General features: G+C 43.0%; 1 protein-coding gene across 3 annotated transcripts in view; it reads left to right on the plus strand.

The window, feature by feature from the left end:
* LOC126484068 (hemicentin-2-like) overlaps positions 1 to 23419 on the plus strand; it is a 1942222-nt gene that overhangs the window by 1284215 nt on the left and 634588 nt on the right. The gene's annotated exons all lie outside the window — the stretch shown is intronic.

Genomic DNA, 23419 nt, shown 5'->3' on the forward strand with positions numbered 1-23419 from the left:
CTCGACCTCCAGCACCCTGTCGTCACGAGGCATATGTAACAACCACCTCCCCCATTTCCCAAACCCTGTAAACATTTACAATCGGTGTCAGAAGTGCCTGTATACTTTACAGGTGATATCTTTCATGATTTTGTAATTTTCAGTTTAATGCCAACCTTTTTATATTTCGGTAAAAAATTTTATTATCTCACTTTGGGTTCTGGTACAGCTCCGCAAGCAGTTCACAATGACAGCCGAATCGATGTCATAGCTAAACGCTTTTCCATGCTACACGAATTTATAACTTTAGACAAAGGTAACAAGCGCATACATGGTAATATGACGTCACAGTCAAACAAATCGTACGCGACTAATACATAAAGACCTGATTTATCTGTTGTTGGCTGAGTCAATGTTTACGCGTTATTGGTAGCGTACCGAAGCTATTAGCGATTGAAATCTGGCGGAGTTTTGTTACTTTTAACAGGCTGTCAAGTAATTCGCTATTTTCGATACATAACCCAAGAAATAAACATTTCCATCACGGACCATGATCGATGTGCCTCTGGTGGGGATCGAGTAGGTTGGACTGGGCAAAAGTCTTGTGGAGAGGAAGCAGGGAGCAGAGCGTGCGCTTTTATTGTTCCGTGTTGACAAAGCCGGGGCCGGTCTACTGGAGAAGGCTCCAGCTGCCCCTACTCCTACCCGTGCCCCCGGCATAGCAGTCCCTCCCAATCCCAGTGGGCGCCCTTAAGGCAGCAGCACCGCTCGTGGAGAGCAGTCGGCCTTATTTATGAATGAGTGCCTGGCAGTTCTGAGTCGTGCTGCGCCGTGGATAAGGCAGCGCTGCCGGTCAAAGAGCATAGAGCGCCGGCGTAATGTCTGCACAGCTCCTAACGAGCAGTGCGTGGCCATAACGCGCCGGCAGCAAATGTGAGGTGCGCCTGGTCTTCGCACCTTCTTTTAACAGCTCAGACGAAGAATTATTATAAAAAAATAATACATAGAACAGCCAATTTTGAAACTATTGACTACGAAGACTATGATTTTTTCTCAACATCTGAGCGGCTAAGAAAACGAAGGCTCTAAGCACGATGGTACTTAACATCTGAGGTCAACAGTCCGCTAGACTTAGAACTACTTAAACTAACCTAAGGACATCACACACATCCATGCCAGAGGCAGGATCCGAACCTGTGACTGAAGCGCCTAGAACCGGTCAGCCACAGCGGCCGGCGAGAAAACGATACCAGAGTGAAAATCAAAAAGGGTTTATTTGCAACGTTTACTTACAACTTCTAGCTGCGCATCTACATAGTCGCCTCTACGACATTGATATTTACCGTAACGTGGTGCCAGCTTTCAAATATGCTCTTCATAGAAGGGAGCTGCCTCCACCGCCCAATTTCCTACGCTGGTCTGCAGCTCGCTGTCTGTGCTAAAATGCTGTCCTCAAAACCAGCAGTTCATGTGAACAGCGAGATGATAATCAGAGGTGTCCAAGACCGGGCGGTATAGTAGATATTCCATTACGTCCCATCAAAAACGCTGTAGACGCTTTCACGTTTCTTCTGCAGCGTGTAGCCGAGAACTGTTATGAAGAAATAAAACACACGAATGCTACACTTTGTGGGCTGCATGAAATCATTCGGTACCCCCTAACTTGCCAGGAGTCACTATTGTTCTAGACATATTTCCGTCCTCATAAGTGAGAAGTGCGACGTGACGCGATGTAGCGGTATACAAGACTCACTCTACAGCACATCTGTGCAAAGCTTTACCAGACTTTCGCAAACGATCGGAGGTTGAAAAAAAATAGTCCTTGTAAATGTGTATACAGCTGTGTATGAAATTATAAAACTGGGTGAATTGATTGTCTAATATGTGTGACTGGTAGACTTCTTAAATAATCGAATCTAGTACGTTTTCCCGGTCGGTGAGAGTTCATCAGAGACAAGGGTATGGTCAGAAGTACCCCACTGAAAAGTGATACGACGGTTCTTGTTGTTCCTATTCTTAACGATCTGACGGATAGAATGAGTAGCATGCAGCGACTGTTTCCTTATGACGCTGTACCATACGAGAAAATACCTTTCTTGTGTGACTATAGGGGGATAGGGGATGACTTAGACAATATCTTCGTTTGGTGTGACGAACAGCAGCTTGCTCTATACGTAGAAGAAATCTATGTTAATGCATATGAGTAGGAAAAACACACTGTTATGCTGGAATACAATATTAGTGATGTGCTGCTTGACACTGCCACGATGAAATGTGTAGGGGTAGCAGTGGAAAGCGACGTGAAATGGAACGAGCTCTTAATGCGATTACTAGGAAAGGCGATCGATCGGTTTATTGGGAGAATTTTAGGAAAATGTATCTCATCAATACCGAAGATGGCGTGTAGAACACGAATGCGACGTATTCTTGAATACTGCTCGAGTGTTTGGAATTCCCACCAGTTCGGATTAAAGATACTGAAGCTGTTCAGAAGTGCACTGCCGGATTTGTTACCAGCAGGTTCGATCAACACGAGAATGTTACTGAGACATCCGCCGAAATCAAACATTAATCCTTGGGGGTAACATGACCCTCTTTTCGCGGAACACTGTAGAGAAAATTTAGAGAACCCACGTTCATGACTCAGAACGATTCTACCACCGCCAACGTACGTTTCTCGTAAAGACCGTGAACACGAGAGAAACTGGTACCCGTACGGAGGCATACGGACAGTCGTCTTCTCCTCACTCCATTTACGAGTGGAACAGAAGAGGGACAAGGTACCCACGGTCATGCAAGATATGGTGGCTTGCACATTATGTATGTAGATGTACGTATCCAACATATCGGTAGTGGCATCGGCCTAACTTGTCGGTTTAATGCCTGATGCCGGATGGACTTTGCGGCAGTGATAGCGCTCCCCATTGCTTTGTATTACGCAAATGCCTTACTATTGTAGTAAATGAAAATTCCGTGTGCATTATGTTTCACTATAGTATTGACTAACAGCACGCCAAATTTAAGTACTATAATGCCAATGGTTTGCGAGGAAAAGGTACATAAAGTTATTAAAATGTAAGTTATGGGAAACCTGAATCAACGATTTCATAGTATTTGTACGGGATAGAGCAAACAAAAATGACCCAGATGAGTGGCTACGATTGGACATGAATTGCGGCAGCATTAACGGAGCAGGAAAATACCTACCGTTACTTCCAACAGGATGGATCAATTGTCGCTCATACAACCAGCCGAAACTTGGAGCCCATTTAGGCAATCTTCAGAGTTTTGGCAGACGTCAGTCTGGTCGCGGCCCTAGCTGGCCACCTAAGTGAGCTGATATGTCAATTTGCGATTACTTTCTGTGGAGAACCCTCAAATTCTAAGGCGTATCGCAACAACCTTTATGGTCTTCAAGAACTACAGCAGGAACTTTTCGGATGAGATTGCAGCAATTTCAGCAATTAATTATCGACCCGCCTTCAGTAACTTGCTGACCAAGGCCCTAAAATGCCAAGAGATGAATGGTGGTCACTTTCATCATCTGGTATAGTCAGGTTAATACTGTGTTTCGTTTCCTCTGCTGTGTGTCTTTGTACCCGGGAACTCTGTTCTCCAGTCGACGTTTATCTGCCGGCTTATGGAACTGAGCAACAATAATGTCAGCTGTATGAGCTCTCCTATTATCGATTTCCCTCAGTATCGACAGTCTGAAAGCTCCTGATCAAATCCTACCCTTCTTAGAGTCCGCAGTCAAGATTAGCACAGTTAAAAAACTGAACAAGCATCATACGCTGCAACTCCATCAGCAGTTGTGGAAACAAATGTTTTCTTGGGGATGGCTTTCGTATCAGAGAGTTGAATTTTCATTGGGATTTTGAATTTTTCGATGCACACACTTCGTAGAATTTCTGCATATGCTAACCACCGAAATATTCCCCACATTGTGACTGCATAAAACTCAAAAAGGAAACGCCGCAGGAAAAAATAACATTAGAAAATAGAGAACATCAAACAGGAGTGGCCAATACAAGCTTTTGTAAATATTTATTTTTATCACACTTAGGAGTAGAATTGGAACGTAATATTCAGGAACTGAAATATCGGTACCATGTAGTAAATGACGATTCAATAAAAAATTCTTCACAATTTTGGTCGTTCTCGCGCTTCTCCCCCCTTAAGCTGGTGTATGACGAGGAACGTCTATTAGCTCGCATTAGAACCCGACAGAGGCAGAATCATGTCATACCGAGACCGTGATTCATCATTCCGTGATATTACTGCTACGAGTTCAGTAGAGCAACAGTCAACATCGCGTACGATCTCAAGGGTTCAGTGGGCTAGCGCCCGAAAGGGCAGCTACAGTGTTCGCTCGGCTGTCAAAGTTCATACAGCCACGACACGTACCTTGAGGCAGTAAATGCTCTTGTTTGTAGCAAGTGTGAATTTGGACAGTGTGTTGACATCTAGACCACTACGGACTGTCAACACGGCTATCAGCCATGCATCTTCCTCTGACGCAGCAGCAGACAGAGGCTCACCAACAATGGGGCGAACAACGCCAACACATCGGAGTTTTATAGCGCTGCCTGGCTCCATCGTCAACACGAACAGGCCTTTGTTGCATCTGCAGTCTTTCCTGTAAGCCCATAGGGGGAAGAGCGTCACAGACACGATAAGCGAGTTTGAGTGGCAAGAAATTTCAATCTCAAATTTCCTCCCCCGAATGCGGAAATACTTTGTTAACGCCGACCTACTCAGAAAGAAACGATCATCGTAATAAAATAAGAGAAATGAGAACTCGCACGGAAAGGTTTAAGCGTTAGTTTTTCCCGCGCACTGTTCGAGAGTGGAGCAGTACAGTAACAGTGTAAAAGTGATTCTATGAATCCTCTGCCAGGCTGTTAAGTGGAAATTAGTCATGTAGATTTCGATTAGATTTAGATGTAAATGGGCTTATTTTGAAGAAAGCTAAAAATATGTAGGTGGGGTCGGTAATAGCTCCTAAGTTTTGTGATAACTGTGCTGTCTTGCATATGTACATTTACGAAGGGTAGACAAAAACATGTAAACACCAAAAACTCAACACATTATCATGCCTAATACGGTGTGGCAGAATCATTGGCATTCGAAACAGCTCCCAGTCGTCTCAGAAGTGAAGACATAGATCCAGTACAGTTTCCAATGAAATCTGATACCATTCTTCCTGGATAATAGTGGCACGTTCAGGTAACGTTGATGGATTTGGATGGCTCAATAATAATGAGATCTGGTGACTATAGTGACCAGTGGAGCTGTGAGAGTTCATGCTAGTGCTCACAAAACCAGTCCTGGACGATGCGAGCTGTTTGAGCAGGGGACCTGACGCGTGAAATACAGTATCACCATTGGGGAGCAGACGTATTATAATGGGATAGACCTGATCAGTGAAAATGGTCACATAATACGTCGCACTAAAGTGACCTTTCACAGTACCTAGGGTGCTCACGAAATGGTTTGGCTACCAAAATCATCACATAACCTCCACCATGTTTCAGTCTTGTCAGCAGGAAGTCTGCATCGTAGGATTGGGACGATGTGCACCATACGTGAACTCGGACAGAAACTGGAAACAGTGTGCAACAAGATTTGCCCGATCAAAGTACTTCGTTCTATTCCTCCATAGTACAAATCGTATGGCTTTGGTACCACGTTTTCCTTTTATGGGCATTTCTATCACTGATGAGTAGTTTCGGAATTCCGGCTCACCCTGCAATTGCTGAGCTACGGAGATCCTTCCGTGTTGTTTTTATGCCGACGGGGTTCGCGAATGTGACGATCAGTCCTGCAGCGACTTTTTTATCTGTCGTCCTCTTATTTTTCGTCACAATCCTGTTCAATGACCGTCTTTCTCGATCACACGAGAGATCCGCGTTGTAACTTATCGGATGACTTTTTTTCCGTGTTTCCCTGTATGCGGTACAAATGTTCGCTATCGTGCTTTTTGAAACACCAAATACTTCGGCTTCCTTAGTCACGGAAGCATACGATCACCAACAATTTTCCTACTTTCGAATTGAATTAATGCTCTCACAGCTACACAGAACATTGTTCTGACCACGACTGACAGTTGTAACATACTGAGGACATTGCATAGGTGCCGCTCCCAATCAGATACAACTGCGCAACTTGTAAGTTTGGCTGGTATGTGCATTTTCGCTATGTTTCCATATTTTCGTGCAATTGAGCTTTTAAGTCTTGTATGCACGGGGCTCATTTGCTTTAACAAATTCCGTGTTTGTGCGTATTGACATGGGTCTAACGTTCGTAGTGGAATGTAGTACCTTTCCGAGTTGTCCTTTGCATCATGCACCTGATCCACGAGCTTAGAGTAAACGTTCTGTTGATGACTGTGCCGAGAGGCGTTTCATCCTCTAATGAGGTGGCACACGGGCAAGGAATGTAAGTTAGGTTGAAAGTCGAGTTTAACTGATACACTGTGGTGTTAAAATACACAGTAATTTTCGCAGATGTGACGATGATTACGTATGATGTGCGAAATTAGCGAAGTAAATGAAAATTTCAGTAAGCACTTGATTACTGGACTAATAATTGTTCCGATGAGCAAGAAAATGATTTTAAACTACTGAAGCAGAGTGAACAGTGCGAATAGCCTAAGAAACACAACCAACGAACTCCTTAAATTTTCACATTATTTCTTGGTAGTTGTGAGTTCTTCAGGAGCAGAGTAGAAGACATTTAGTTTCCTGTAAAACCGCACAGTGCTAAATTGACACAGTTCCAAAGAGAGATTTCCATCTTCCCCGCACACGAGGTTTCCTGCTGTCAGCTGTACAATGTAATGCCAGTGAATCGTCGTACGCTTCGTGGCACTTAGCGGAGTAGTTGGGTCCTGTGCGATCAGAACGGCGTAGTGGAATTGAAAACAGAGAGCGAAAGAAACCCAGGGTAGTGGATGTGTAAGTGATGCCACAAAATGACCGTCCCCGGTCGCTTCCGGAAAGTGGCGACCCGCTAATGGCCACTCGGTGTGTCTGTCTGCCTCTACCGCTGGTTTCCGCGATGGCCATTGCAGCGGATGAGGGACTGTACCGCTGGCGATCGGCTTGAGTGCTGCCGCGCATTTAGCACGCGATACGACGAGCCATCGGAAACCGGCGCAGATTAAAAAGACTCTGCCCCGCAGCCGGAAGAGAAGCAGGTCACACACTTTCTGAGGACTGAAAGGCCACTCGTGTTTGCTGAAAAAGTGTAACATAACATTTGTTGTCGAGCTACAAGAGCTAACACTGTAGTCGCCAGTGTGTGTAAATACTGTCGTACTGCCCGGGGAAGAAGAGTTAAGCCCCTGAAAGAACTGCAGTATCGTTATGTTTAAAGAGAAAACAATGACATAACAACGTCATCGCTCGAGAGGAAAAATGTGTCGGCTGAGTTTGTACGAACATGTTAGCTAGCCGGCCGGAGTGGCCGAGCGGTTCTAGGCGCTCTCAGTCTGGAACCGCGCGACCGCTGCGGCCTCAGATTCGAATCCTGCCTCGGGCATGGATGTGTGTGACGTCCTTAGGTTAATTAGATTTAGATAGTTCTAAGTTCTAGGGAACTGATGACCTCAGAAGTTAAGTCCCATAGTGCTCAGAGCCATTTGAACCATTTGAACCATGTTAGCTAGTGCTGTATACGTATTTACATACACAAAGAGCTGCTGCTTTCACCCAGCCAATATCCGTTGGAGATATTCACAAACCAAGGCAAACCATATTAGAAACTCAAATATCACAATACACTGAATGTTGTGAAACCTACGAACTTACGGAAAGTGCATATGAATGAATAAATGAATCTTAGATTGCATGGAGATGAATATCTCACCAGACGAGGTGTATTTGATTTCCCAAAGCAGTTGTTGTTAGAGGATTGTGGTTCACATGTTACTGATCAGTACATATACGATGAGCGACTTTTCAGGAGAATATGCAGGGTTCTTACTAGAGATGCTGTGGTATCAGAGAAGACCCCTGTTTAAACGTCTCCTTAGAAAATTAATGAATTTATCTGCTGATAAACCTCTTACGTCATTTGATTTTCAAACAGCTGAGCAAAACTGAACGTACTCAGTCATTTCTCTCTTTACTTATTCTGGTTAATACTAAACTGACACACGATATTTTTCGCACAACGCAATCTGACTTTCAGTAATCCCTACAAAAGAATGGCCCTGACTAACAATAACCTATACCTCACAAAAATCTTCGTTACTCGAACTCCTGCAATACAGTTAGCGCCAATACTGCCAGCTAAGTAAAAGATTCTAAGTACTGAAGGCACTAACTGCTGATAGGCATAGTTAGCAAATGAAAGATTTTCATGGAGAACAAACAATGTATTTACCTTAATAATGTTCAAAAGTCATTTTATATATATATATATATATATATATATATATATATATATATATATATATATATATATCGTCCACTCTCAAAATTCTTCCATCTCTCTCCCCACATCCACCACTCCTGGCGGCTCACCTCGAACTGCGCAACGCTACGCGCTGTTTACATCCAACTGCCCAACACTACAATAGCAAATATTCCAACAATTCAAACCAGCCACAGACTTCACACAGCACGGTCAGTGATTTTCATATAGAGCGCTACGTGGCGTTACCAACATCAAAACCTAAACAGCCTAGTTACACTGTATCATTGTCTACTGTACTAGTGCACAATCCTGCTGACATATGGAGTAGGCTGAAGGAGGAATATTACGAGAGAGTCAATAGCATTCATTACCTAGCCCTTTCCTCCTCACATTGTCAACAATGTTTAGTTGTGGACACTCGAGGTCATATGTGGAGTTCAACTCTTCTTACCATTTCATGCCAGATGCATACTGCAGAAGAGTTCAGTCCAGATGCAGGCAGCCAGCGATTTGTTCTCACTGTGGACAAAGTTGCTTGGGACGCAGATTTACGTCCCCGTTGCGACCGTTAAGACGACACCAACCCCGTCCTCTAGGCGCATTGCGGAGCTGTCGAGAAGGGTTATGTCGAGGACATGACGAGCTAAACACTCCCCGCCCTCCCCTCCAACCTCCCCTACCCATTCAACCCCCCCTCACCCACTCCCCAACCAAAGACGCAGGAACTTGAGGAGGCGTTAAACTGACAGGAAAAAATTAAAACAAAGGAAGATAGTTTAGAATCAACGTGGACAGAGACGACTGTTATCGTTCCACTCGTCCTCTTGTCTTCTGCCTATGGAAGGAGAATTTTCCAGCGTCCGCTGCTGTAACTGTAGGCTGTTGCCATAGTGTCCAAGTAACATAATAAGGAAACTCCGGCTACCGAACAGATACCTACCGGTACATTCTTCAAATGTCAACGTTGAGCCTGTGTCACACAACCACCGCCTACACAACTCTTTAATTTTACACAATCGATTTCTTGCAGCAACTTCGGCACGTTTTTTCTAGGTTCACAAAAGTTGCCGTTCGCGTGCCGAAGATGATGTTACGCTAGTTATCCGAAGACCTCGGATTCATACTGATGTGTGGCAGTTGACGAATGAAGCAGGACGCAGTATTGGAGTAAGCAATTAGTAAAGGCGTAGGCTGTACCAGGTGTGATCGAAAAGTAAGACGGATTTTTTAATTTCGCAGGATTTATACACACGATTTTAACTTCTTATATCTTGTTGTTACAAATGTTTCTTGATGTATGTTTCCGTTTACAGCTGTTTTGAGTATTTAGCTTATCGCTGAGAGTCAAAAATGGTTCAAATGGCTCTGAGCGCTATGGGACTTAACATCTATGGTCATCAGTCCCCTAAAACTTAGAACTACTTAAACCTAACTAACCTAAGTACAGCACACAACACCCAGCCATCACGAAGCAGAAAAAATCCCTGACCCCGCCGGGAATCGAACCCGGGAACCCGGGCGTGGGAAGCGAGAACGCTACCGCACGACCACGAGATGCGGGCCGCTGAGAGTCGAAAGGTTATAAATGTTTTCGAGTTCACAGTAAAATTTTTCTTTCGAGGAAGATGTATCAAAGACTTTTTCTTGAAAAATAGAGTAAACTACACTACCGCATTCGAAATGTTGACTGCGACGTTGGCGAATCTACTATGAATGAGACAAGAGTTTACTAGTGGTATAAACGTTTCAAAGAGAGTCGAGAAGACGTTGATGTTAATGAGGTCGTCATATCCTTTGGTTGATGACAAGAAAATTTTTTTGGTGCTTTTGGCATGAAACGAGTAACAGCAAAGTCTGTTCCGAAATTGTCAGTTTCGACCAGAAACGACGTTGCTAGATGTCGCTCAGGAATTGCTGAATGAAGTCGATAACAATTCAGAACTTCTAAACATGTTTATAACAAGTGTTGGAATATGGGTATACATGTGTGACGTTGAAGTCAATATAAACTGCCTCAAGAGCCAAAATCGAAAAAAAAATCCGTAAGTCCGATCACACATGAAGATTCATCTCACTGTTTTCTTCGATTACAATGGGACAATACCTCATGACTTCCTCCCTTGCGGTTGTACGGTAAATAAAGATTACTATATAGTAGTTATGTTCCGTTCGTGTAAAGCAGTCGAAGAAAATTACCAGAATTGTAGCAAAGATATTCGTGTAAGCCGCAACACGATAATGCTTCCGCTCACACCTCAGTGCTTGTTCGTGATTTTTTGGCAAAAACCAAAACCATTATGTTGCCTCAGCCACCGTATTTGCCGGAAATAGCCCCCTGCGACTTCTTTCTATACCCAAGGCTGAAGAGAAAATTGAAGGGACGTTGTTTTGCCACCATTGATGAGATAAATACAGAATCGCTGAACCACTATGCCGAAAAGTGAGTGCAGAAGTGCTTCCAAAACTGGAACAAGTGCTGGTTCACGTGTTTTATATCCGACGAAGACTACTTTGGAGGGGACAAAGTTTTGTTAATGAGTAAATAAAGATTTTTTTAAGGGAAACAAAAATGTCCGTTGTTTTTATCCACACGTAGTGTATGGTTCATTAGTCCCTCCTGCAACTGATTTTGCTTTTAAAGTTGATCGTCTCTCGGCGAATCGAATGTTCATTTAACTTAGGGGTATGTAAGAGGGTATCGTCTTCAATAACTGCCGATGTTTCTATAGGTGGACACGCCATCGTTTCCAAAGCATAACCGAAATGAGAGATAGCTGTGCATGCCAGCTTATGCAACTGATAATTTTCTATAATATTTCAATTTTATTAAACCAATTTAAAAAAAATTGCTGAATATGTAGAAATAGTACCAAAAGGCGTGGGCAACTCTGGCCGTTCCACAAGGGTGCACAAGGTTACGTCGGTAATGCTCTGCCGCTGAACGTTGCAGATGACGCTATTCTACCTACTGTGTCCACATACGCCTGTGAGTTGTGGTTCAAAAAAATGGTTCAAATGACTCGGAGCACTATGGGACCTAACATCTGAGGTCATCAGTCCCCTAGAACGTAGAACTACCTAAACCTAACTAACCTAAGGACATCACACACATTCATGCCCGAGGCAGGATTCGAACCTGCGTCCGTAGCAGCAGCGCGGTTCCGGACTGAAGCGCCTAGAACCGCTTGGCCACACCGGCTGGCTGTGAGTTGTGGCTAATGTACTCTTCAGAATCCTAGATGTCACACAGTGTGACAAACCAACTTCCCAGACTCCGTTTATTCAGTTTCGTTCTACCTCCCTCGCTGATGCTTCCCTGTTTGCCATTGACAGTGCAAACCGTCACTTGTTTCAGGGTACCGATTGACGGTTCTTTGCGAATGAGGTTTGCGTGTATTGACTTACCGTGTTACGCATGAGAGGGCGCGTCTGAGAAACGTGAGTCACTTTCTAGTAGATCTACACGTACTGTAGTTTCCGTTCATTCCGATCATTACTTCTTCCTGTCTGAAGTTTTTATAAACTGCCAATGTTTATTTTAATAGTTACATCTGCCACTGTCGTCACTAAATTGTAAATCAAAATATTTATAGTTGATACAATATTTTAAAAATCTATGGTGTTGTATATATAGGTATCAGACACGAGGATAGAACCAGTACGCAGAAAAATGTTTACAGGTAAATGTTAGCGAACAATCCACATTTAAAGGTTTAAACAATTATGTCGAGTGCTAATCTGGTGATGAAATGCTTGAAGCATTGACCAAACACTCTATTGCCTTTGAAGGTGCCAGTTACAAAGTAAGTAATGCAGATATGGTTATTTTAATGGAACTATTGGGAAATAATGTGACTCAGATCCGTGCCGCAGACGTGAGCACTACCCCATTTCAGTTTCTTTCTTTTTTCTCCTTTAAGAGTCTCCTGATATATTACTCAGCTACAAATTTTTTGCAGTGTTGAAAGTTAATATTATGAAGTGTAGAAATAATATTATACAAGGTACTGTCACTTCAGCAATATTTTGTGTATGCCATATATAAGAAACAAATTCAGAAAATTTGGAAATATCATTGAACGTTGACTATTTTATAGACTCGGAGGAATAGTGATTCTATAAAGCGAATATGGAACGCTTACTTCGGTATTTGTCTCTAATATTGTCGGTGTTAATTTTTTAATGATTTTTATAGAAGGTTACATGTGTTTCAAAATAATTATAACTTTATGGCAGATAGTTGGAGGAGAAAACTGACTCATACTTTCAATACGCTGTCTATTTACAGGGCATGTAATTTTCGCATGGAATATCCGTGGGGGAAGTTGGTACAACTGCCGTGTGGTGGGAAGCCAGCGGAAGGAAGGAACATTCCCAACAATCATTAGCTCGTCGATTAGTGTTCTGGTGACTGTTAAAATGATCGTTCTCACGGCGGTTCCTGCCACGTGCGAAGTGCACGCTGTAATTCGCTAATGGCATGAACGTCGCTGCAGTTCATTGCGAAATTGTTTCGATTCATAGAGAGGAGACGTCTATGACACAGGAATAAAAAAAAAACTCACCCCACGGATGACAAAATGTATTGAGATATATAGCGATTATGTGGAAAAATAATACCTCTTCTACTATGCTCCTAAATTTTATTTAAATAAATTCATTTTTTGTACTTCAAAAAATTCTTGTAACCTTGTTTTCCGGATTATCCCCGTATGATTCGCCGTCTCGAAAAACTAAACTTCTTTCATATTGAGATACCTAATTACCCCAATTAACGTAAGTTACGAAATAATGAAAATATCGGTTTAGGTTGCGATTCCATTATTGCGGGATACCTCAATCCTATTATTCTAACGTATGCCGTCAAAGAGTGATTGCGAGCAGGAAGCAATATATATTCAAATGGTGACGTGGCGCTGCTCTTGTCGGCCTGTGTCAGTTATATTGGTTCTCCGCATCTACGCCCCACATCTGTCAGATACTCACATCGTGGGGAGAGTCCTAACCAGAAATTCGGCTTCCTGCATTCCTCTCCACCTCGGCTCTGAAAGTGCCTGTTCACTCCTATATGCGTGGCCATCTGTCGACACTCATTCTCTCAACAAGAAAAATTCTGTATCTATATTATACACAGTGAAACACCGCCCTCGAAGGCGCCTTTTATTTAAATCTTAAAAGAACTGAAGGGAAAAACAGCTGTATATCATTTGTGGCAATGATTACGAACCAAAGTGGCTGCTTATTTTTAGAATTGTAAATACAATGGCAACACAAATACTAAATATTTACTTATATTTATAGAAGCTAGAGAACTGCAGTAAATTACAGCTCCCCTGACAAGGCCGAAATTATAGGACTAGTTTCGAAATAAAGTTTGAGAGGTAAAGTACTTTATATTGTCAAGCATATTCAGCGCGGTAATTTATTCCTCTCACACATATCACTCGAATCACTTACTACACGAGGATACGTGAGTAATATCTGTGTTTGTCTCGTGGCAGACGCCAGTCACCAACAAAGGTTGCCCACTTGAGCATAAATATTACTGATTTTGAATTCAGTCCCCTCAGTAGTAATATTATGCCCGTTTAGGTAATGGCTCATTAGCCGCTTTCCCCAAAAGTCATGTAATTTTACTTATTTGCCCTTCAGCACACAGCGGAAGTATTTCAAAACAATTTAACAAAGTAAAAACAAAATATTCGTCTTGTTGCTGGCCGGATAATGTGCTCTATGGAGAGAGGCACAACTCTGCTTCTCTGAGAACAAGTGATTGGCACAGGAGAGAAATTCGTGGAGCGCTGCATCTAACTAATCAGAAGACTGATCACTCAAAATTAAAAAAAAAAAGAATAGGAGTCTCGCGGTAGGTACACTTCTGTAGTTTGATGATGCGTCACTTATTTATGACAGTGGTTCCCAACCTTTCTATCACCACTGAGAGCAATCAGATATTAGCTAGTACGCCACCCCCCTCCCACTCCACCAGCCATCACGACATTAGCACTTAATGAAACTTTAGAAAGAAAAATAATTTTGTGGAATATCGGCTGAAACTGACCAAAAATCATCATACCACCAGCCATCACGACATTAGCACTTAATGAAACTTTAGAAAGAAAAATAATTTTGTGGTAATATCGGCTGAAACTGACCAAAAATCATCATACATACATCTACATCTACATCTAGATCTACATGATTACTCTGCAATTCACATCTAAGTGCTTGGCAGAGGGTTCATCGAGCCACAATCATACTATCTCTCTACCATTCCACTCCCGAACAGCGCGCGGGAAAAACGAATACCTTAACCTTTGTGTTCGAGCTCTGATTTCTCTTATTTTATTTTGATGATCATTCCTACCTATGTAGGTTGGGCTCAACAAAATGTTTTCGCATTCGGAAGAGAAAGTTGGTGACTGAAATTTCGTAAATAGATCTCGCCGCGACGAAAAACGTCTTTGCTTTAATGACTTCCATCCCAATTCGCGTAACATATCTGCCACACTCTCTCCCCTATTACGTGATAATACAAAACGAGCTGCCCTTTTTTGCACCCCTTCGAAGTCCTCCGTCAATCCCACCTGGTAAGGATCCCACACCGCGCAGCAATATTCCAACAGAGGACGAACGAGTGTAGTGTAAGCCGTCTCTTTAGTAGACTTGTTGCATCTTCTAAGTGTCCTGCCAATGAAACGCAACCTTTGGCTCGCCTTCCCCATAATATTATCTATGTGGTCTTTCCAACTGAAGTTGTTCGTAATTTTAACACCCAGGTACTTAGTTGAATTGACAGCCTTGAGATTTGTACTATTTATCGAGTAATCGAATTCCAACGGCTTTCTTGTGGAACTCATGTGGATCACCTCCACTTTTCGTTATTTAGCGTAAACTGCCACCTGCCACACAATACATCAATCTTTTCTAAATCGCTTTGCAACTGATACTGGTCTTCGGATGACCTTACTAGACGGTAAATTACAGCATCATCTGCGAACAACCTAAGAGAACTGCTCTGATTGTCACCCAGGTCATTTATGTAGATCAGGAACAGCAAGGTCCCAGGACGCTTCCCTGGGGAACACCTGATATCACTTCAGTTTTACTCGATGATTTGCCGTCTATTACTACGAACTGCGACCTTTATGACAGGAAATCACGAATCCAGTCGCACAACATACTTGTCTCCTATCAGCAGGTTCTCCGTTATAGAGCTGCCAGAAAGTCTAAGGAATGGTAGATGCTCTTTTACTAAGAAGAACATTACCTAGCAATAAAAAATTTAGAGGGGCGGACATTCTGTTGTTGCAGATATGTTTAAGAAGTTAGTACCTTAACATGAGTGAAAATAGTGGTATTCTGTGATATCCAGTTGTCTTACGACCATTGATCTTACTACCCCCACCCAGTAGTCTTTGTAGCTGTATTCTTCTTTTTGTCTCACTATTGAGACTACTCATACAGAACCAACATTCCCGTAACGTGTTTCTCGACTGCATGCTTGTGTAAAAGACCCTCATTGAAGTTGCTTGTGAATTAACGCACAATATTTCAGTTCCCACTTCCACACACTGTGTTAGACATGTGACCCAGTTTTATTCCTGAAGACGAGGGTGAGCTACCATTCGAAACATTCAGGTTAAAGTCACAATTGACGCCACCAGGTTTTTTTCGCACACGTTCGAAAGGTACTTCTCCATGAGTAGTGCGAGCGCCAGCGAACAATGCGAGCTTTTTCCGTATGCAGCGTGCCATCTCGTTCGATATGGACTGTGAACATTCTTTCCAGAGCAGCGCCACCGGACTGCGAGCACCTTTGCTGGCCTTTGGGGGGAACAGAGCGGCCTTTGTGACGGCAGAGCGGCACAATGTCCCCCGTCCTATTAACAGCAGCCCGGCGCGTACTTTTATGCATTCCTTTCGCGGCGCTGGCCCAGTATTCCGCACAATGTCCGGCGACATTCGCACAGTGCTGGCTGGCTCAGCTCCACTAATTCCGACCACCGGCCCTCGTTCCCCTCCTTATTTATCGCTCACACTTAATTTCAGAGGCCACGGACCACCGCGGCTGCAGTTGCCGGCCTCTTGTTTTGTTGTCCGTCTCTGACAGCGGACCCGGGCGCCAGAGGCTCGGCCTCTCCGCAAGCCACCGAGAGTTGAAAATTCTGGCGCGGAGCCGTTATTCAGAGGGGCTCGCCTCCCGGCGTAGACAATTACAGACCGGGGCGCGTGGGCCGCATAGCTCACCCGGCCGGACTAAGTGATTTCCCAGCCGGAAGTCGCCCCAGCCACAGCGCCACCCCGGGGAACGACACCGCTAAACTGTTTCCAACAGTTTGTATCAGGCAGGGTAGGGGATGCGATTCGCCTAATACGAAGCACTCTGTTGTCTGCTCCCTATGAACTCAATGAACAATCAGAAGATCCGAATACACAGCAAAAGGACACGTGCCCACACACGTATATATATATATATATATATATGGTGTTGTGGTGTTACAAAAAGGTACGGCCAAGCTTTCAGGAAACATTCCTCACACACAAATAAAGAAAAGATGTTATGTGGACATGAGTCCGGAAACGCTTAATTTCCATGTTAGAGTTAATTTCAGTTTCGTCAGTATGTACTGTACTTCCTCGATTCACCGCCAGTTGACCCAATTGAAGGAAGGCAATGTTGACTTCGGAGCTTGTGTTGACATGCGACTCACTGCTCTACACTACTAGCATCAAGCACATCAGTACGTAGCATCAACAGGTTAGTGTTCATCACGAACGTGGTTTTGCAGTCAGTGCAATGTTTACAAATACGGAGTTGGCAGATGCCCATTTGATGTATGGATTAGCATGGGGCAATAGCCGTGGCGCGGTACGTTTGTATCGAGATAGATTTCCAGAACGAAGGTGTTCCGACAGGAAGACGTTCGAAGCAATTGATCGGCGTCTTAGGGAGCACGGAACATTCCAGCCTACGTCTCACGACTGAGGAAGACCTAGAACGACGAGGACACCTGCAATGGACCAGGCAATTCTTCGTGCAGTTGGCGATAACCCTAATGTCAGCGTCAGAGAAGTTGCCGCTGTACAAGGTAACGTTGACCACGTCACTGTATGGAGAGTGCTACGGGAGAACCAGTTGTTTCCGTACCATGTACAGCGGGTGCAGGCACTATGAGCAGCTGATTGGCCTCCACGGGTACACTTCTGCGAATGGTTCATCCAACAATGTGTCAATCCTCATTTCAGTGCAAATGTTCTCTTTACGGATGAGGCTTCATTCCAACGTGATCAAATTGTAAATTTTCACAATCAAAAAGTGTGGGCTGACAAGAATCCGCACTCAATTGTGCAATCACGTCATCAACACAGATTTTCTGTGAACGTTTGGGCAGGCATTGTTGGTGATGTCTTAATTGGGCCCATGTTCTTCCACCTACGCTAAATGGAGCACGTTATCATGATTTCATACGGGATACTCTACCTGTGCTGCTAGAACATGTGCCTATACAAGTACGACACAACATGTGGTTAATGCACGATGGAGCACCTGAACATTTCTGTCGAAATGTTCGTACGCTTCTCAACAACAGATTCGGTGACCGATGGATTGGTAGAGGCGGACCAATTCCATGGAATCCACGCTCTTCTGACCTCAACCCTCTTGAATTTCATTTATGGGGACATTTGAAAGCTCTTGTCTACGCAACCCCGGTACCAAATGTAAAGACTCTTCGTGCTCGTATTGTGGACGGCTGTGATACAATACGCCATTGTCCAGAGCTGCATCAGCGCATCAGGGATTCCATGCGTCGGAGGGTGGATGCATGTATCCTCGCTAACGGAGGACATTTTGAACATTTCCTGTAACAAAGTGTTTGAAGTCACGCTGGTACGTTCTTTTGCTGTGTGTTTCCATTCCATGATTAGTGTGATTTGAAGAGAAGTAATAAAATGTGCTCTTACATGGAAAGTAAGCGTTTCCGGACACATGCCCACATAACATATTTTCTTTCTTTGTGCGTGAGGAATGTTTCCTGAAAGTTTGGCCGTACCTTTTTGTAACACCCTGTATATACTGTATATACTGTGTGTGTCAGTGTGTTTTCTTTTTTGCTCTGGGTCGAAAAGACTTCTTGTAAACAAATCACATATTTAGTACCTGATGCTTTCTGCATGGTTGTAACTGCACCACTAAGTGGACTAGTCCTGTCAGTATAGACTAACCATTTTGTATGCACGTGTCTACAATTCAACACCTGACCTGCTGCCCAGAGGAAAATACATTAATGGCTTGCTTCCACATGCTCTTGGAGACAGTAGCCAATCTAAAAACGTACGACATGTAATAGCTTTAATTATTAGTCTGTAAACGTAAATACTGCTGTAATGTTTTTCAGTACACTGCTCTCAGTCAGCAATATAATCATCCGCGCTTAAACCCATTACACCCTGTGTATATGTAAGGGTGATTCAGCTGCCCCTATCTGTGCATTCTACGCAACCTGCAACGCTTTCAGAAACCATAAAAAACCAGTGCGTGGTTTTCATATCCTCTCGTTCGCTATTTGCGGACTGTCAGTCCTACAGAAGAAAATGAACAGGAATTTTTTTGTAGGACATCTAATGTAGTTAAATTTTGTTGCCGGCCTGGGTGGTCAAGCGGTTCTAGGCGCTACAGTCTGTAACCGCGCGACCGCTATGGTCGCAGGTTCGAATCCTGCCTCGGGCATTGATGTGTGTGATGTCCTTAGGTTAGTTAGGTTTAAGTAGTTCTAATCTCTAGAAGACTTATGACCTTAGAAGTTAAGTCCCATAGTGCTCAGAGCCAATCGAACCATTTTTTAAATTTGGTAGTGCATTGCGTTTTCGCTGGTGGCCACTGTTTTCGAGGTATTAAAGAAAAATGCGTTTCATTTTTTTGGATTTCTCTTGAGTAATTTGGAACCTAAAGCCTCTTGCGATAACGTATCTCAATGCAAAACTTAACTACATTGAATTTACAACAAAAAGGTTCATTTCAGTTTTCTTTTTTCCATTTCATTTCTTCTGTGGCACTAAGAGTGCGGACGTGAGCTCCGTATCAAAACATTATCTACAAAGTCCCGGCTACAACCATGTGAAGCCTGTGATGGGAAATGTTAGCACCTTGTATTTTGTTCTCCGAGTTTCTGTGTATTTCCACTTGCTTTTCGCTTGTTTCTTCTTTTTAGCTACATTAATGACACTAGCAGTTTTCATGTAGTAACATTCTTCCATTTGGAATGTATCAGAGTAAAATGTTGGCTGCCCTGAATGATGTGACACAAAGTTTGTTAGGTACACTGTGCAGTGTGTGGTGGTGCTCCAATTCTTATAACTTAAGTTCCGACCAGGCATATTACTCGCAATATACGCTCTGTAGGATTAACCCTTTCGTGGTCGAAGTTTATTTAGCATGTATTTGAAATATATATAGTCAAAACCTGTCTTCCTTTGTGATAAAGGTACACTTTCACTACGAACAGAATTTTTAGTTGACAGATTTTGAAAATCGGTGACGGAGGACACATGAAACCCCTGAACCTGAATATATCCGTGTTTCCATGTGCGCCTAGGTATTTCAGAGATAATATTTAATATTAGGATGATTTTATCAGGATGGCGATTATGAAAAAAAGTATACCAGTACCAAAACACATTTATTCTCTTGACAGTGAAAAAGATGAAATATCGCACACGTTTTCAGCTTTGACATATCACACATCAAAGTTTTCTACATTCTATGAATTTCTCTGGAACATATTTGTCCTACTACATACAAATTATGTACAGATCAGCAGAATTATTGAGATGTCTGGTAATGTTGCAAAACAATAACTATGATGTGTAACAAAACGCAAAAAAATGGTTCAAATGGCTCTGAGCACTATGGGACTTAACATCTTAGGTCATCAGTCCCGTAGAACTAAGAACTACTTAAACCTAACTAACCTAAGGACATCACACACATCCATGCCCGAGGGAGGATTCGAACCTGCGACCGTAGTAGTCCCGTGGTTCCTGACTGTAGCGCCTAGAACCGCACGGCCACCACGGCCGGCCAACAAAGCGCAATTAGTTAGTTATTTAATGTATTCTTACAATGGAGAAGATAGTGATTTGATCTGATTTCCGGCAAGCAGACACGATATAAACACACGACGCTCCATTTGATCGTCCACAGGCTTCTGTGTCCCCACCCAATAGTTCCGAAAGCATCTCGTTACGTACTAGCACTGGATAGATTTGAGATATAGACGTCCCAGCAACCGAAACTTCATACTAGTTTAATGGGTTTAGTCATAGTCATACCCGAGAATGACTTTAGGTGCCGAATAGACGTCTCACGAGTGTGTAAATAGTACTCCCTGAAACGAGGACAAAGAGTTGAATGGGGCGTCCTCCATCTGCTTCCAGAATAGCAACGAGGCCTTCCACTCGAGCGGACGATTCTAACAACTCGGCGATAGCGCCCACCTGACGGCCCCATTACCGGTAACAACCGCTCTCTTCTACTGACTGAGTCCTGCAGTTACAGAACGATCTCAGTCCCTTTCACAGTTTCATAAACAACAGCTTAAAGTGCCGACATGACACGTGTCTCCTAGGCCGTTGTTTCCAAATTTAAGTCAGCGTAAGGCATATTCAGTATTTTCTGCCTTTTGTCGTTCGTTCAAATTTTCAGAGCGGCCAGTAATGCACAGAGCTCGTATATTCACACCCGGCGCGCTGTTCTGTCGGCTGCTGGGCGAATTCAGGCGGAACCGAAACAAAATGAAAACAGTCGCGATAAAAACAAAATGTTCAGATTCAATCGCTTAATTTTTAACAGTGAAAAAAATGGAAAAATTCGCGAGGACAGGGACTAAAGTCGTGTGGCGCGAAGTGAGGGGAAAAAAGGAAATAAAAATAAATGCGCAGGCGGTCGCTACGGGTTTATTGACCATTGTTTTCGCAATCAAACCGTGATATGAAATATAAATGTTCCGTGTTGCGGCACGCTGCCGAACGGTATTACCATGAATACTTTAGCGTGTGGCGCGGGGTAGAAGTGACGGGAATACCGTTTGCCGAACGCTGCTATGTATCAGAAGGCATCCGCAGCAGGCTTTGCAAAGTCAAGAGATTGACTGATTTCACGCTAGGCGAACAACCACTTGTCAGAGCAACGGTGCTCTCTGTTGTCAGTCAATTGAGTCCTAACGCCTTGCAGGAAGATTCAAGTCGTGAAGCAAGCACACTGGAGAATACAGCCTCGCAGTTTTAGTAATACTCAGAAATGTTTGCCCGCCTTTTCAGTTCCCGATGTAGATGCCGTGTTTCTATACTTCCACACTGACTACTTCGCCTCCTGGCAAACAACATACATGTGTATGGAGTATCAGACTAGCTCATGGTCGGTTCTCTGCTATTAGTGCGCCCTTTGCGTCACCACCTTCTGTGAGCCATTGCTTCCTCTTTAATACTGCGCATGTGCTACCGTCAAGCATGTCATCTAGCATCTGGAACCTCTTCCTACATCTCTTCCCCTTCTACTCGCCCTTCTGAGACTGTTATTATGTGCGCCTAACTGTTTCTTACAATGTACAGAATCCAGTTTTCTCCCCTTATTTTTATTACATTCAGTAACTGTCTGCTCTCCCAGTCTTCTCAATAGCCCCTCATATCTCACTTCATACATTCAACTTAATCGTTCCATCGTCCGCCGTGTTCATATCTCAAAAGCCTCCAGCACTGCTCTAACTTTGGTCCTCATTGTCCACATTTCAACGCCATACAGGTGAACACTCCACATCAGGCTAGCTAAATAATACTCGTATAACGGGGAAACAGAAGTATCTGGTTAGCAAGGGGAAGCAAGAGTAGCTTCTGATTACCCCAAGAAGCATGACAGGACTCTTACAGTGTCTTTCAAAACTGTACAACATATGAGAGAGAAATTTTTCCCAGCATATTCCGGTCTTGTTTTCACTGTTTCCCTACATCGACGTACCAGTTAAAGATACTATATATATTACTAACAATAATTTATTGAAATATAAGAAGTAGGGGAAGGTGATACTACAGAACTTACCCAGTTCTGTACCCTTGTTCTATGTAACAACTGCATACAGCTATTTCACTTTCAGTAGAGAATATTTCAAACAAAAAAAGAGTTTGCAACCAGTACACTAGCTAACAGATTTCTGGGTTGTCTTGAAAGCAATTTTTTATTGCGCTCCCCAAATTAGTAGCAATAGCGATACATTCATTCATTTGAAGAGGACTCAGACTGAAATTAATGAATTCGATACAAACTTTGAATTCATACATAAAAATGTAACATTTACTACAGAAGTTTAAAACAATTAGCAGACTATTTTTTTTTATATGTGAGAGGAAATCTTTTAAATGGGAAGCAGGAATTTAATATCTTTAGAAAACTCACGACTACTGATGGCATCCAGTCACACACAAATATGTATCCCTAATGTAATGGTTGACAGCTTGCTCAGGTTCCCACTGTCTCATCAAAACAGATCTCACGAATTACACTAGAGTCCTAAGGTTGTAGATAACACCTACAAACGAAAATTAAAATGAAGGAACTTAAACAGAAAAATCACGCAAGAGAACACACGTAATGAAAGAGAAAAGAAAACTCAGCATGCAGTAATTTCGTACACTTGTAAAGCATCTGACAAAATTAAACAATTTTCCACAGCAAAAGCATTATGATAACTTCCCAAGTCATTAAATGTAGGATTACAAGCAATTAACCTCCTTATGGATAATAAAGTGTTTAAAACTTCACATGTAAAGATTATAATAAGATTTTCGTTGTACATAACTGAAGAAAACTTTACAAGACAAAATCTCTAAAGAAGCATTTTATTGGATGACCGATTTCGACAGAGCCATGCTGTCATCATCGAATCTTAAGTTTTTCAATTTTACAACATATTATCCATCAGTTTTACAAGGCGTTTCGCACTGCACCTGTTCGCCCCGCTAG

Source organism: Schistocerca serialis, chromosome 6 (assembly GCF_023864345.2).
Source record: "Schistocerca serialis cubense isolate TAMUIC-IGC-003099 chromosome 6, iqSchSeri2.2, whole genome shotgun sequence".
Taxonomy (NCBI): domain Eukaryota; kingdom Metazoa; phylum Arthropoda; class Insecta; order Orthoptera; family Acrididae; genus Schistocerca; species Schistocerca serialis.